This window comes from Octopus sinensis, linkage group LG4 (assembly GCF_006345805.1).
Source record: "Octopus sinensis linkage group LG4, ASM634580v1, whole genome shotgun sequence".
NCBI classification, from domain to species: domain Eukaryota; kingdom Metazoa; phylum Mollusca; class Cephalopoda; order Octopoda; family Octopodidae; genus Octopus; species Octopus sinensis.
In genome coordinates this window covers 46,548,934-46,561,414 of record NC_043000.1, presented here as the reverse complement: position 1 = coordinate 46,561,414, position 12,481 = coordinate 46,548,934, and positions in this window count along the sequence as shown.

Below are 12,481 nucleotides of genomic sequence, written 5' to 3'. Positions count from 1 at the left end.
ATATATATATATATATATATATTATATAATATATATATGTATGAATTATATATATATATATATATGTATGAATATATATATATATATAAAATATATATATATGTATGAATATATCTATATATATATATATATATGTATGTATATATAAAGCATATGATTTTCCATTCGGTCCCAATATGTTTCCACCTTAGCAAGTATCCTCTACTCTTGCTCTAGGTGAACCAAAGACTTGTGAGTACATTTGATGACCAGAAAATGAAAGAAACCATGTGTGTGTGCGTGTTTGTGTGTATGCATGTGTGCGTAACACACATATATAAGTATATACATATATATATATATATATATATATACACACACACATATATATATACACATATATACACATATATATATACACATCTACATATATACATATACACAAATACACATTCTTATATACCTTCCTTCACACACCCACATATATATATATATCACCGTGATCATTGTGACCGACCAGGTTATCAGATGTTGCTACACATCGCTGGTCACAATGCACTTCGCATTGTTTTAGCCTTCAAATGATGCCACCCCACTGGCTCAGCGAGCAGGCCATATATATATATATATGTATATATATAGATTTTGCAAGTCATCCATATACACTTCTGTATATAAAGATGTTTAAAGGCAAACCCTCATGTATGATTATGCATCTACACACTCATACTATGTGTGTACATATATATTTATAGATGTATATTTATACATAGATACATACATATACATATATGTGTGTTAAAATATAATACATGTATATATTTATGTACATACATATATATATATATATGTACATATATATATATAGATAAACTTATTTGGAAATGGATTGTGGCATTCAATCATATAATAATATAGTTTTATCTATACTTTTATATATATCTTCGTTTTTATATTATATGTGTGTATATATATATATATGAAGATATACATAAACATAAATATGTATGTATATATATGTATATATATATATATATACACATATGCACACAGATATACATGCACGTATTACATATATATATACACACACACACACACACACACACAAATGAACATACATATACACATTGAATGAAAGTTAGAGATTTCATATGCAAAAAAGAATAAAAGAGGAAAGATAAATAATGATGACTTTCAAAACCAATAATTCTAGCAAATATTCAATATTTAAAGATTGATGTTCTTTGTAGTTTGAGAGTGGTTTCAATTTATCATACATCAACAGTGTAAATAGGACTAAATACCACACTTGATGTCTTTCAAGTTAAAATATACAGGCAAACTGATTTCTTTAAATTTATCAATCAGGAATCAATAAATTAGTTTTCTACTCGATATGATAATGCTTATTTTTTTGTATTTGAGAAAACATTTGAGGCAAAAAAAAATGTCATATATATATGTATAATTACAAACACACACAGACACACGCACACACACACATACACACGTATATGTATATGTAATAAAGCTTGTTTATATATATATATGTAATATAGCCTATTTATTTTATCTTCCTGATAAAAATATATACGTGCATATGTAGATATTTTATGTATGCATAGAATGTGTAAATATAATATTATATATATATATATAATATATATATATATATATTTATATATATGTATATCTCTACAATATATATACACAGGTATATGTATAAATGTACATATGTATATATCTCTATTATAATATATATGTGTATGTATATATATACATACACACACATATATAAATATGTATGTATATGTATATATATGTGTGCATGTGTGTGTATGTGTGAGTGTGTGTGTATATATATATGTGTATATATGTATATATATATACATATATACATAAATATATAGATATATAGATATATATACATATATATATGCATATATTATTTAAGTGACATATGGTTTATATATATATATATATATATATCTTTATATATGTTTATATATATACACACACACATATAAACTTATGCACGCACACATACGAACACACATATATATACACACACACACTCATGCATACTTATACATATGTATGTGTGTGTGTGATTGTTTGTTATAGCTGTTTATATGTTGATATAATAACATATTACATCCCTCAGAAATAGGGAAATAAAGAAATAGGAATTCTGCTTATATTCTTTTTTTTTTCTAAGAGCTGAGATAGGAATAACAATATGTTTTATAGAAAACTTTGTGGCTACTTATATACGTGTGTATATACATACATATATACATACATACACAGACACAAATACATGCATGTGTACATGCATATATATATATACATATATATATATACACACACACATGCACACACACACACACACACTATATATATATATATATATAATGAGCATGTGTTTATATTGACATGCACACGTGACACATTCTCATGCACATGCATATAAACACAGCATTGTTTATAGTGCTGATCAAGTAACTGAATAATGATAAGCAAAACACGATATCTATAACATACTTGAGCACTAAAATAATCTATGCAAAATAAATCATGTGTCTTGATAGCATGTATTTAGATAAACATGTGAAGGTGTGATGTACTGAATGACATAGGCAAAAAATATTGACTTAATTGAAATTTCCTGCTTAGATGAAGAAAGTTAATAAAAGAAAAATGACAAACTGCTGCAATTCTTATCAAGTCTCAAAGGAATGGGATATAATTCAAAAAAATTAATATTTAATTTCTTAAAATTAATTAGAAATGAATGAATTGAACGTGTATCTTAGTGAAAGAATAACAGGAGAGTGTGATAGACAGCTCTCATGATGGTTGTTGGTAAGGAGGTTGAATAGAAACATTAAGAGCAGAGTAATGAGAGATAGGAGTGATTGAAGAGAGAGAGAGAGAGAGAGAGGAGAGAGAGCATGGGCAGGTTGTAACAGAGTGAGTCCTAGAATTGAATAAGCATGATGGAAGAGAGAAAGGGAGTGTAAGGGGGAGGATGGTGTAATAAAGGAAGAAAGATAGAGAGAAATAGTGCAATGCCTATTTGTTATTTATAGGTAAGAGATAAGTATGGGAATGTCTAATTCGTATTTAACTGGCTCGAGATTGCTTTGATCATCAAAGGCTTAATTTAATAGGAAAAGTGGAATTATGTTTATCATATAGCAGGAATCTTCATTCAACATTATGGAAAAAAACAAACAAAAAAAAAGAAAGGAGCAGAAGGAAATAACTCAAATTCCCCAGTGGAATATAATTACTTATATGATTTAAGAGGTGATGCATAGAAGTGCAATATGCAAATCATTCATGCTAAATAACATGAAATATATAAATGGTCAGCTCTAAAATGATAAACTGATCAATTGATAATTAGTAGAATGTGTATTAATATGTGTGTGTATGTGTGTGTGTTGTGTGTGTTTGTCTGTGTAGGACTAAGTAAGGGAAATACCACTTCGTGTTTGACCATATGACAAATTCAAAACTGTGTTCACAAGCATTATGTATACTTTTTACTGCATTTCATTGCTCTGTATTATTATTATTTTTTTTTTTTTTTAATTTTTGTTGGGGCAGGTATCTATATTTGAATAAATTAAAAGCTATGACTGCTTCTGATTTCCAAAGAGAGCAAATTGCAGGAGCACAGATGGTTAGAACTACAATCACTAAAATTTCTTGAATTATTTATGATTCAAGAATAAGTTAGGTTTGGCCTACTAAACCTAAGGTAAATCTACTTCTGGCAAACATAATTCTGAGCAGAAAGCAAATTTCTCAGAGAGGGATCACATGTATTTAAAACAGCTGAAATGTGTTGTGAAATGTATTTAAATCCATTGAATTACAGCAACAAATGTAATAGCAGAGCTAAATAATCAACTTGCCAACTCTGTAGAGCTCTGTAAAACTGAATACCATGAGAGGGCTGCAATTGCTGCAGCTCTCCCCTCCACCAACTCATTGATGAAAGGAAAATATGGAGTCCAAACTATCAGAAGTCAATAGGTCAATGGAACTTGTCATCTTCCCTGTTGAATTATCATTCACCCTTTCTTCCTAGTTAGGGGTGCATTTTGACTGAAGACAAGCTAAAGAAAACTTGCAACCTTAACTCTTTCATCCTTAGTGTGAAGCCCACACATAAATATATGAATATATATGTATGCATCCTTAAACGCATATATGCCTCACTGACAAGCATAAATGCAAGTTCTATCAATATCGAGTTTTCATGTCATATACAAGTATAAGTACATGCATTTACAAGCAATTCACATAAATGCCAATCTCTACACATGCACAAATATTCTCGTGCACTCACATATACACTTCAATCATTCTAGCACATAATGTTGATTATTGCAATTACTATTAAGACAGAGAGCTACCAGAATCATTAACGAATTTGGACCAAATACTTTGCTTAGCAGCATTTCTTCTACCTCTTTCAATACTGAGCTCAAACCTCACTGAAGTCAATTTCGCTTTGCATCCTTTTGGTGTTGCTAAAATAAAGTACCAGGTAAGTGCTGTGGTGGTTAATGTAACTGACTTGCTCCTTCCTTTCAAATTTGCAGGCCTTGTGCCAAATTTGAAATAATAATAATAATAATAATAATAATAATAATAATAATAATAATAATAATAATATAATTTTCTAAGTAATCTCAAGTTTTAAAACAAACAAAATTTTCGTTTTTTTTTTTTGACATTCACTAGTACAACACTAATACAAACCAATATATGGCACACTAGGCATAACAACAGCCCAAACTTCCACCTGTTGTCTCTTGAGTCTCTGGGTGAGACTTGGAGCCAACTTGTACAAAATAAAGCAAAAGTCAACATAGAATAATAATAATATAATAATATAATAATAATAATAATAATAATAATAATAATAATAGTGATGATGTCCTCTTGGCTATGATGTCCTCTTGTCTATGATGTCCTCTCGGCTATGATGTCCTCTCAGCTATGATGTCCTCTTGGCTATGATGTCCTCAGCACATGAAACTAATAGTAGTACATACAAACATATATTGTGTTTATTAAAAAATATTTACCTCTCACAAGTTGCTGTTCTTACCATCATAGAACAAAACAACAATATATATGTGTGTGTATATATATATATCAAAATAAAGAGGAATTGGGGTTAGTAATCCAAGTAAAATACTTCTTAAGTCCTCTGTAGATAAAAATATACAAAGCTAACAAAAAAGACTTGTGATTAGTATTGTTCTCCAGGTAATCTGAAATGAAACTCTGTCACCAGTCAAATGAATAAATCCATGGTTCCATTACCAAGTTAAAATGTTATGTTTTTATACAGTGATACAGAAAATAGACAGAAATAATGGGTTATTATATACATTTATTAATTTATTACAAGCTTGTAGCTGTTTCAGTCATGTATTTGGGGTGTATTGACGGTTCAATCTTATCAATCGATCGATTGATAAATTGAACCTTGAACATCTGCGAATGCATATCTGATACAGCTGTAATCCTATAATAAATAAATAAATTTTTATAACCCATTATTACTCTCTCTCTCTACAATTATTCATGCATACATACATATATATTGGCTCATGATAGCTTTTGTTTTGAATGTCACGGGGACGTCTAAAGTAAAGGATGCACATGAGGTAATGTGATGAATATTGCAGAAATAGATGTTAAAAGAGTTATTTTCAACCGATGAGCTCAAAATATGGTTTTTCATAAAGAAGGCGAAATCAATTGATATTGAAATACATACATTCCTTACTTCTGTATTACACACAAATTAAACCCGTTTCTCCTATATTCGTTGCATTGCTCGTGTGTATTTTAATAGTGAATTATTGGTGGTTTTGGAGTGATAGCTCTGCTTATAGCAAGTGGTATATAAATCCTCTACTGTATCTGAATTTAAGTTATATTTTACCTGAAAAGATGTAAACTTTCTAACAACCTTATTATTATAATTATTATTATTAATAATGGTAATAATACTTCTTTGATTTATATATGTATGTATGTACCTCCCTCTCTCTCTCTCTCTCTCTCTATCTATCTATTTATATATATATATATATAAATATGTAAATATGTGTATGTATGTATATATATACAGACATATATATATACATACATATATACATGCATATATATATATATAGATGTATGTATGCCTGAAAAGAGTAAGAGAATATATATATGTGTGTGTGTGTGTGTATATATATATATATATATATCCTTTGATAATTAAAAGACTTTCTTTGTTTATGTGTATGATTCTGGTAGTAAATTCAGATACTTACATTTGTTTATTTGTCAACACCATTATCACTGGCACCATTTCTGATTTATAAGTGATTCGAAGGAAACTCTGTACATGTTTTATTATATGTATATTCAATACAGTATTAATTTCAGTATAGTATTAGCTCGAGGCAATAGATTTGAAGGAAGCTATTCATAATGATAAATATAATACCTTTTTCTTTTAAAAAATATTACAATAGTATTGTTATTATCAATACTACTAGCATTTCAGTCATTTCAATACATAACATTTTCTTAATTAACTGCTTGCAAGGCCATAGTTTTTCGTTTTGCAGCCATAATATACTACCAAGTCCATATTGTGTTCCTTTTTTGTTTGGTGTGCAATGTTTGGAATTTATAAATTTATCGATGAATTTTTTATAGAATTCAGAGCTTGCGCTGCAAGTTACAATGTTTTGTATGTGAATATGTCCATGTAAATACTAGCTAAAACTAGTAGATATTTAAGCAAAGCATTGTAGATAGTTGATGGGTTGGATGTATTCCTGATGAAAGAGCAATAATTCTTGAAATATGCATATACAACCATTATCAACTTTTAGCAGTTGCATTGTTTACATAGACATATTCGTGTACGAAATGTTGTAACTTGCAGTGCTGGCTTTGAATTCTATGGAAAGTCTTCAGAGATAAACTTTAAAATGATAGCATTTTCTATACAATAGTTTATTGATATTTTCTTTTGAAATCTTCAAGGGTGTGAAATAGATATTTATTTCTGGCGTGTAAAATGTTACAAGAACACATAGTTCTTGTAATTCTCATGAGTGAAGTAAAAGATATTCACTACGTATATATTTTCTTGGATTGATGATGGTACTTCAGCATTGTTAGTATGCAAAATGTAGAAATTTCATTATGTAACTATGCTTCTTCATTTTCTTCTTCTTCATTTCCCGCCCCTCCTTCTCCTCCTTTTCTTCTTCCTCCCCTCCTCTTCTTCCTTTTCTTCTTCCTCCCCTCCTCTTCTTCCTTTTCTTCTTCCTCCCCTCCTCTTCTTCCTTTTCTTCTTCCTCCCCTCCTCTTCTTCCTTTTCTTCTTCCTCCCCTCCTCTTCTGTTTCTTCTCTTTTTCTGCCTCCCCTCCTCCTCTTTTTTACTCTTTTCCCTCCCCTTCCTCCTTTTCTTCTTCCTCTCCTCCTCCTAGTCCTCTTTTTCTTCTTTTGCTTCTTACTCCTTTCTTTCTCCTTTCTTCTACTTCCTCCTACTCCTCTTTCTCTTCTTCTTCTTCTTCTTTTCTTCTTCCTCCCCTCCTCTTCTTCCTTTTCTTCTTCCTCCCCTCCTCTTCTTCCTTTTCTTCTTCCTCCCCTCCTCTTCTTCTTTTCTTCTTCCTCTCCTCCTCCTAGTCCTCTTTTTCTTCTTTTGCTTTTTACTCCTTTCTTTCTCCTTTCTTCTACTTCCTCCTACTCCTCTTTCTCTTCTTCTTCTTCCTTCCCTCCTCCTTCTCTTCTTCTTTGCCCTCCCTTTCCTCCTCATCTTTCTCTTTTCTTCTTCCCCTCCTCTCCTCTATTTTCTTCTTCTTTCTCTACTTCTACATCCCATCCCCTCCTCTTCTGTTTCTTCTCTTTTTCTGCCTCCCCTCCTCCTCTTTTTTACTCTTTTCCCTCCCCTTCCTCCTTTTCTTCTTCTCCTTCCACTCCTCTTCCTCTTCTTCCTTCTCCCCTTACCCTCCTCTCCCTTCTTCTTATTCTTCTTCACCACCACTACCATCATCTTCTAATTTTCCCGTTCTATGCTAGCATAGGCTAGATGGTTTGATAAGGATCTGTTGGGTCCTAAGAACTTCATCGTACTCCAGTGTTTGCTTTGATGTGGTTTCTATGGCTGGATGCCCTTCCTAACACCAACAGCTTTATAATGTATTCTTGGTGCTTTTTACATGTCACAGACTCTACTGAGCTCAACAAGTAGCTTGCAAGTCTATAAAAAAACCTGAGGAGGTGGCACATCCTTCCCTTAAATGGCAGCTAAGGTATGAGAAATGAGGTTCGGGTAGAGCTGTTTGATGTTGTAGAGGAGCTATATGGCTACTCACATTCAGGAGAGACACAGATAATGAACTGGTGGTATCTCCAAAAGGATGATATAGTGCTGTTGAGGTTTTGTATTGCTAAGAGAAATTAATATAATTGTTATGGCAAGTAGTTGCAAGAATACCACAGCTGTAATGTAACATTGTAACCTAGCATAAAAACTCAATAACACAGTGGTATGACTTTCGAACTGAAGGTTTTTATAAATATAAGGTGCAAAAGTGGTTGTGGGGTATCAAACTTGCTTCCCAACCACATGGTTCTGGATTCAGTCCCAGTGTGTTTCACATCAGGCAAATGTCTTCTGCTATAGCCCTCAGCTTACTTAATCCCCTATGAGTTGATCTAGTTGATCCAGTAGTCAAAAACTGAAAGAAGACAATCATATCATCATCATCATCATCATTTAGCATCCGCTTTCCATGCTAGCATGGGTTGGACGGTTCAACTGGGGTCTGTGAAGCCAGAGGCTGCATCAGGCCCAGTCTGATCTGGCAGTGTTTCTACGGCTGGATGCCCTTCCTAATGCCAACCACTCCGTGAGTGTAGTGGGTGCTTTTTACGTGCCACCCGCACAGTATGAGAAATATATATATATATATATATATATATATACTCTTTTATTTGTTTCAGTCATTTGACTGTGACCATGCTGGAGCACTACGTTTAGTTGAGCAAATCGACCCCAGGACTTATTCTTTGTAAGCCTAGTACTTATTCTATTGGTCTCTTTTGCTGAGCCACTAAGTTAAGGGGATGTAAACACACCACCATCGGTTGTCAAGCGATGTTGGGGGGACAAACACAGACACACAAACATATAGACATACATACACATGCATATACATATATACGACGGGCTTCTTTCAGTTTCCGTCTACCAAATCTCACGAGGCTTTGGTCAGTCCGAGGCTATAGTAGAAGACATTTGCCCAAGGTGTCAAGCAGTGGGACTGAACCCGGAACCATGTGGTTGGTAAGCAAGCTACTTACCACACAGCCACTCCTGCGCCTATATATATGTATGTATACACACACACACACACACACACACACACACACATATATATAGACTGTCAGACAGACAGACAGATAGATAGACAGATAGATATGGCCGGTCTGTGGGCTTACCCAACCATTATCTATCTATCTATCTATCTATCTATCTATCTATCTATCTATCTGTCTATCTATCAATCTATCTATCTATCTGTCTATCTATTACTCTACTGTTCTATAATGTAGAGTGTGATTCTATTTTGGATTTAGGAATTATTGAAGCTTGTGGTTGTCTACTCCTTATGCAGAGTCTGACTACCTTCTGTACCTACACCTGTGATCCATCATAGCATCTGCTGTGGCCTTTTAAACCAGACAATGTTTTGAGAAGGCACCCATATAGATTGCATATCCGATTTGGACCACCAAAAGCTGCAGTTAAGTTATATAGATAGATAGATAAATTATAGTACTTCATCGGTTACAATGATGAGGTTTCCAGTTGATCCAATCAATGGAACAACCTGCTCATGAAATTAAAATGCAAGTAGCTGAGTACTTCACAGACATGTGTACCCTTAAGAATAGTACTTGGGGAGATTCAGCGTGACATAGAGTGTGACAAGGCTGGCCCTTTGAAATACAGCTACAACAGAAACAGGAAGAAAGAGTGAGAGAAAGTTGTGGTGAAAGAGTACAGCGGGGTTCGTCACCACCCCCTGTCAGAGTTTCATGGAGCTTTAAGTGTTTTTGCTCAATAAAGAGTCACAACACCCAGTCTGAGAATCAAAACTGCGATCCTATGACAGTGGGTCCGCTGCCTTAACCACTGGACCATTGTACCTACATGATAGATAGATAGATAGATGGATAGATGGATGGATGGATGGATGGATGGATGCATAGATAAATAGACAGATAGATACATGCACACATATAGATATGTGTATATAATTTTATGTGCGTGCATGTGTGTGTGTGTGTGTGTGTGTGTGATGTGTGTATCTTTGTGTTTGTTTCCACAACCACTTGAAAACTACTGTTAGTTTGTTTACGCTCTTGTTTCTTAATGGCTTTAGAAAAGTGACTAAGTAAATGAGTACCAGAATTAAAAGTCATTTAGTGAAAAACCCTTCAAGCTGGTGTGACAGCAGAACCACAGTCCAATGACTGTTGCATGTAAAAGATACAAGATGCATGCATATTTAGTATTCTGTCATTAAATGCTGTTGTTGAGAAGTGATACATTTTGAGGAAATTATAGATATTATTTTTTATGTTAGAATATTTTATTTTACAATATTTGAAAAAAAAAGAAAGAAAAGTTTATTTGCAAAAAATGAACTAGAGTAAAAGAAGAGCAATGAAGGTACAACAACAACGATAAAAAACCTGGGCCCTTTTCAAAAATAATATTTTTTAAAAAAAATACTTGAATCTATGCATGTGTACATGCGGCAGTATATATCAGTTAGATTGCTGAACATGTAACAGAATGATATAAGAATGTGTAAATGTAGCAGGTTTTAAATTTCCTGAGTCAGCAGAAATGCTGATAGAAGACACATTCCAAAGAAAGTTCTTCACGCCTCAGGGACTTTGGAAGAGGGGATGTAAGAGAGATTGATTTATGCCTGACAGTGCCATAAGATCTATCAGTAATGAGCAGAAGCCAAGGGACTCTCTGATTGATTTCTTGTTGGTGATATCCAAAATATTCCTAAAGGGGGCTCAAGAGATAAGTACACCAACCAGTTAATGATTGGCTGAAACTAGTCATGTGATTACAATGCCGCACTTTCAGTTAGGTCAGGAGATAAAAATATATTTTGATGGTAAAAAAAATTATCTATGACAGGTTTTAGCCAATGAAAATACTTTGATGGTTTTTGAACATTTTTTTAAGCTCAAACTTGTTTTTCACTAATAGGATCGCAGTTAACAAGTATTGCATTTGAAGAGTTCTATTTGCATGTGTCTCCATTGATTTTACATGCTATTATGGAAGTGTATTGAACATAGGTGTGTGTATGTGTGTGCGTGCGCACACATGCATGTATGTGTGTAATGAGAAGAAAAGAAAACATGTAGCTGCCTGCTGACAACGTTTTTCTGTCTTCTAAGGGTAAATGCTGAATCTTACTTTGCTGTTTTCACAGCTATTCTACATTTGAAAATTACTCTCTTGATTTGAAAATAGAAACGGATTTTTATTATGAGTGTATGTATGTTATGAAAAGCAAACAGAAGCAAGTATGGAAGGGCAAGAATATAAGAATACCATGTGTGGTAAGTAGCTTGTTTACCAACCACATGGTTCCGGGATCAGTCCCACTGCGTGGCATCTTGGGCAAGTGTCTTCTACTATAGCCTCAGGCCGACCAAAGCCTTGTGAGTGGATTTAGTAGATGGAAGCTGAAAGTAGCCCGTCGTATATATGTATATATATATATATATATGTGTGTGCGTGTATGTTTGTGTGTCTGTGTTTGTCCCCCAAGCATTGCCTGACAACCGATGCTGGTGTGTTTATGTCCCTGTCACATAGCGGTTCAGCAAAAGAGTCCGATAGAATAAGTACTGGGCTTACAAAGAATAAGTCCCAGGGTCGAGTTTCTCAATTAAAGGCGGTACTCCAGCATGGCCGCAGTCAAAAGGCTGAAACAAGTAAAAAGAGTAAGAGTATATACTCTCATAAATGCATCTTTCCTGTGGTTTACCTTATATTTTCACTTACTGACATAAATCTCACCAGAGGGAGATCTATGAGGTTTTTAACAGCAACAACTCTCTCAAACAGCACCCTATTATCTTAAGATAAGGTTGCTTCAGAATACATTGTTTTCAGTACACTTTAAGAATTCCCTTGATAATAAGTATAGATGATCAGTGATGACCAGAGGCTACATGCAACTGGAAAATGAAAGAGTAATATAACATGGAAATGCGCACTAAATAATTATATATATATATATATACATATGTGTGTGTATGTATATATATATATCTATATATCTATATACATACACATATATATATATATACATATATATATATATACATATATATATACATATATATATATATACAT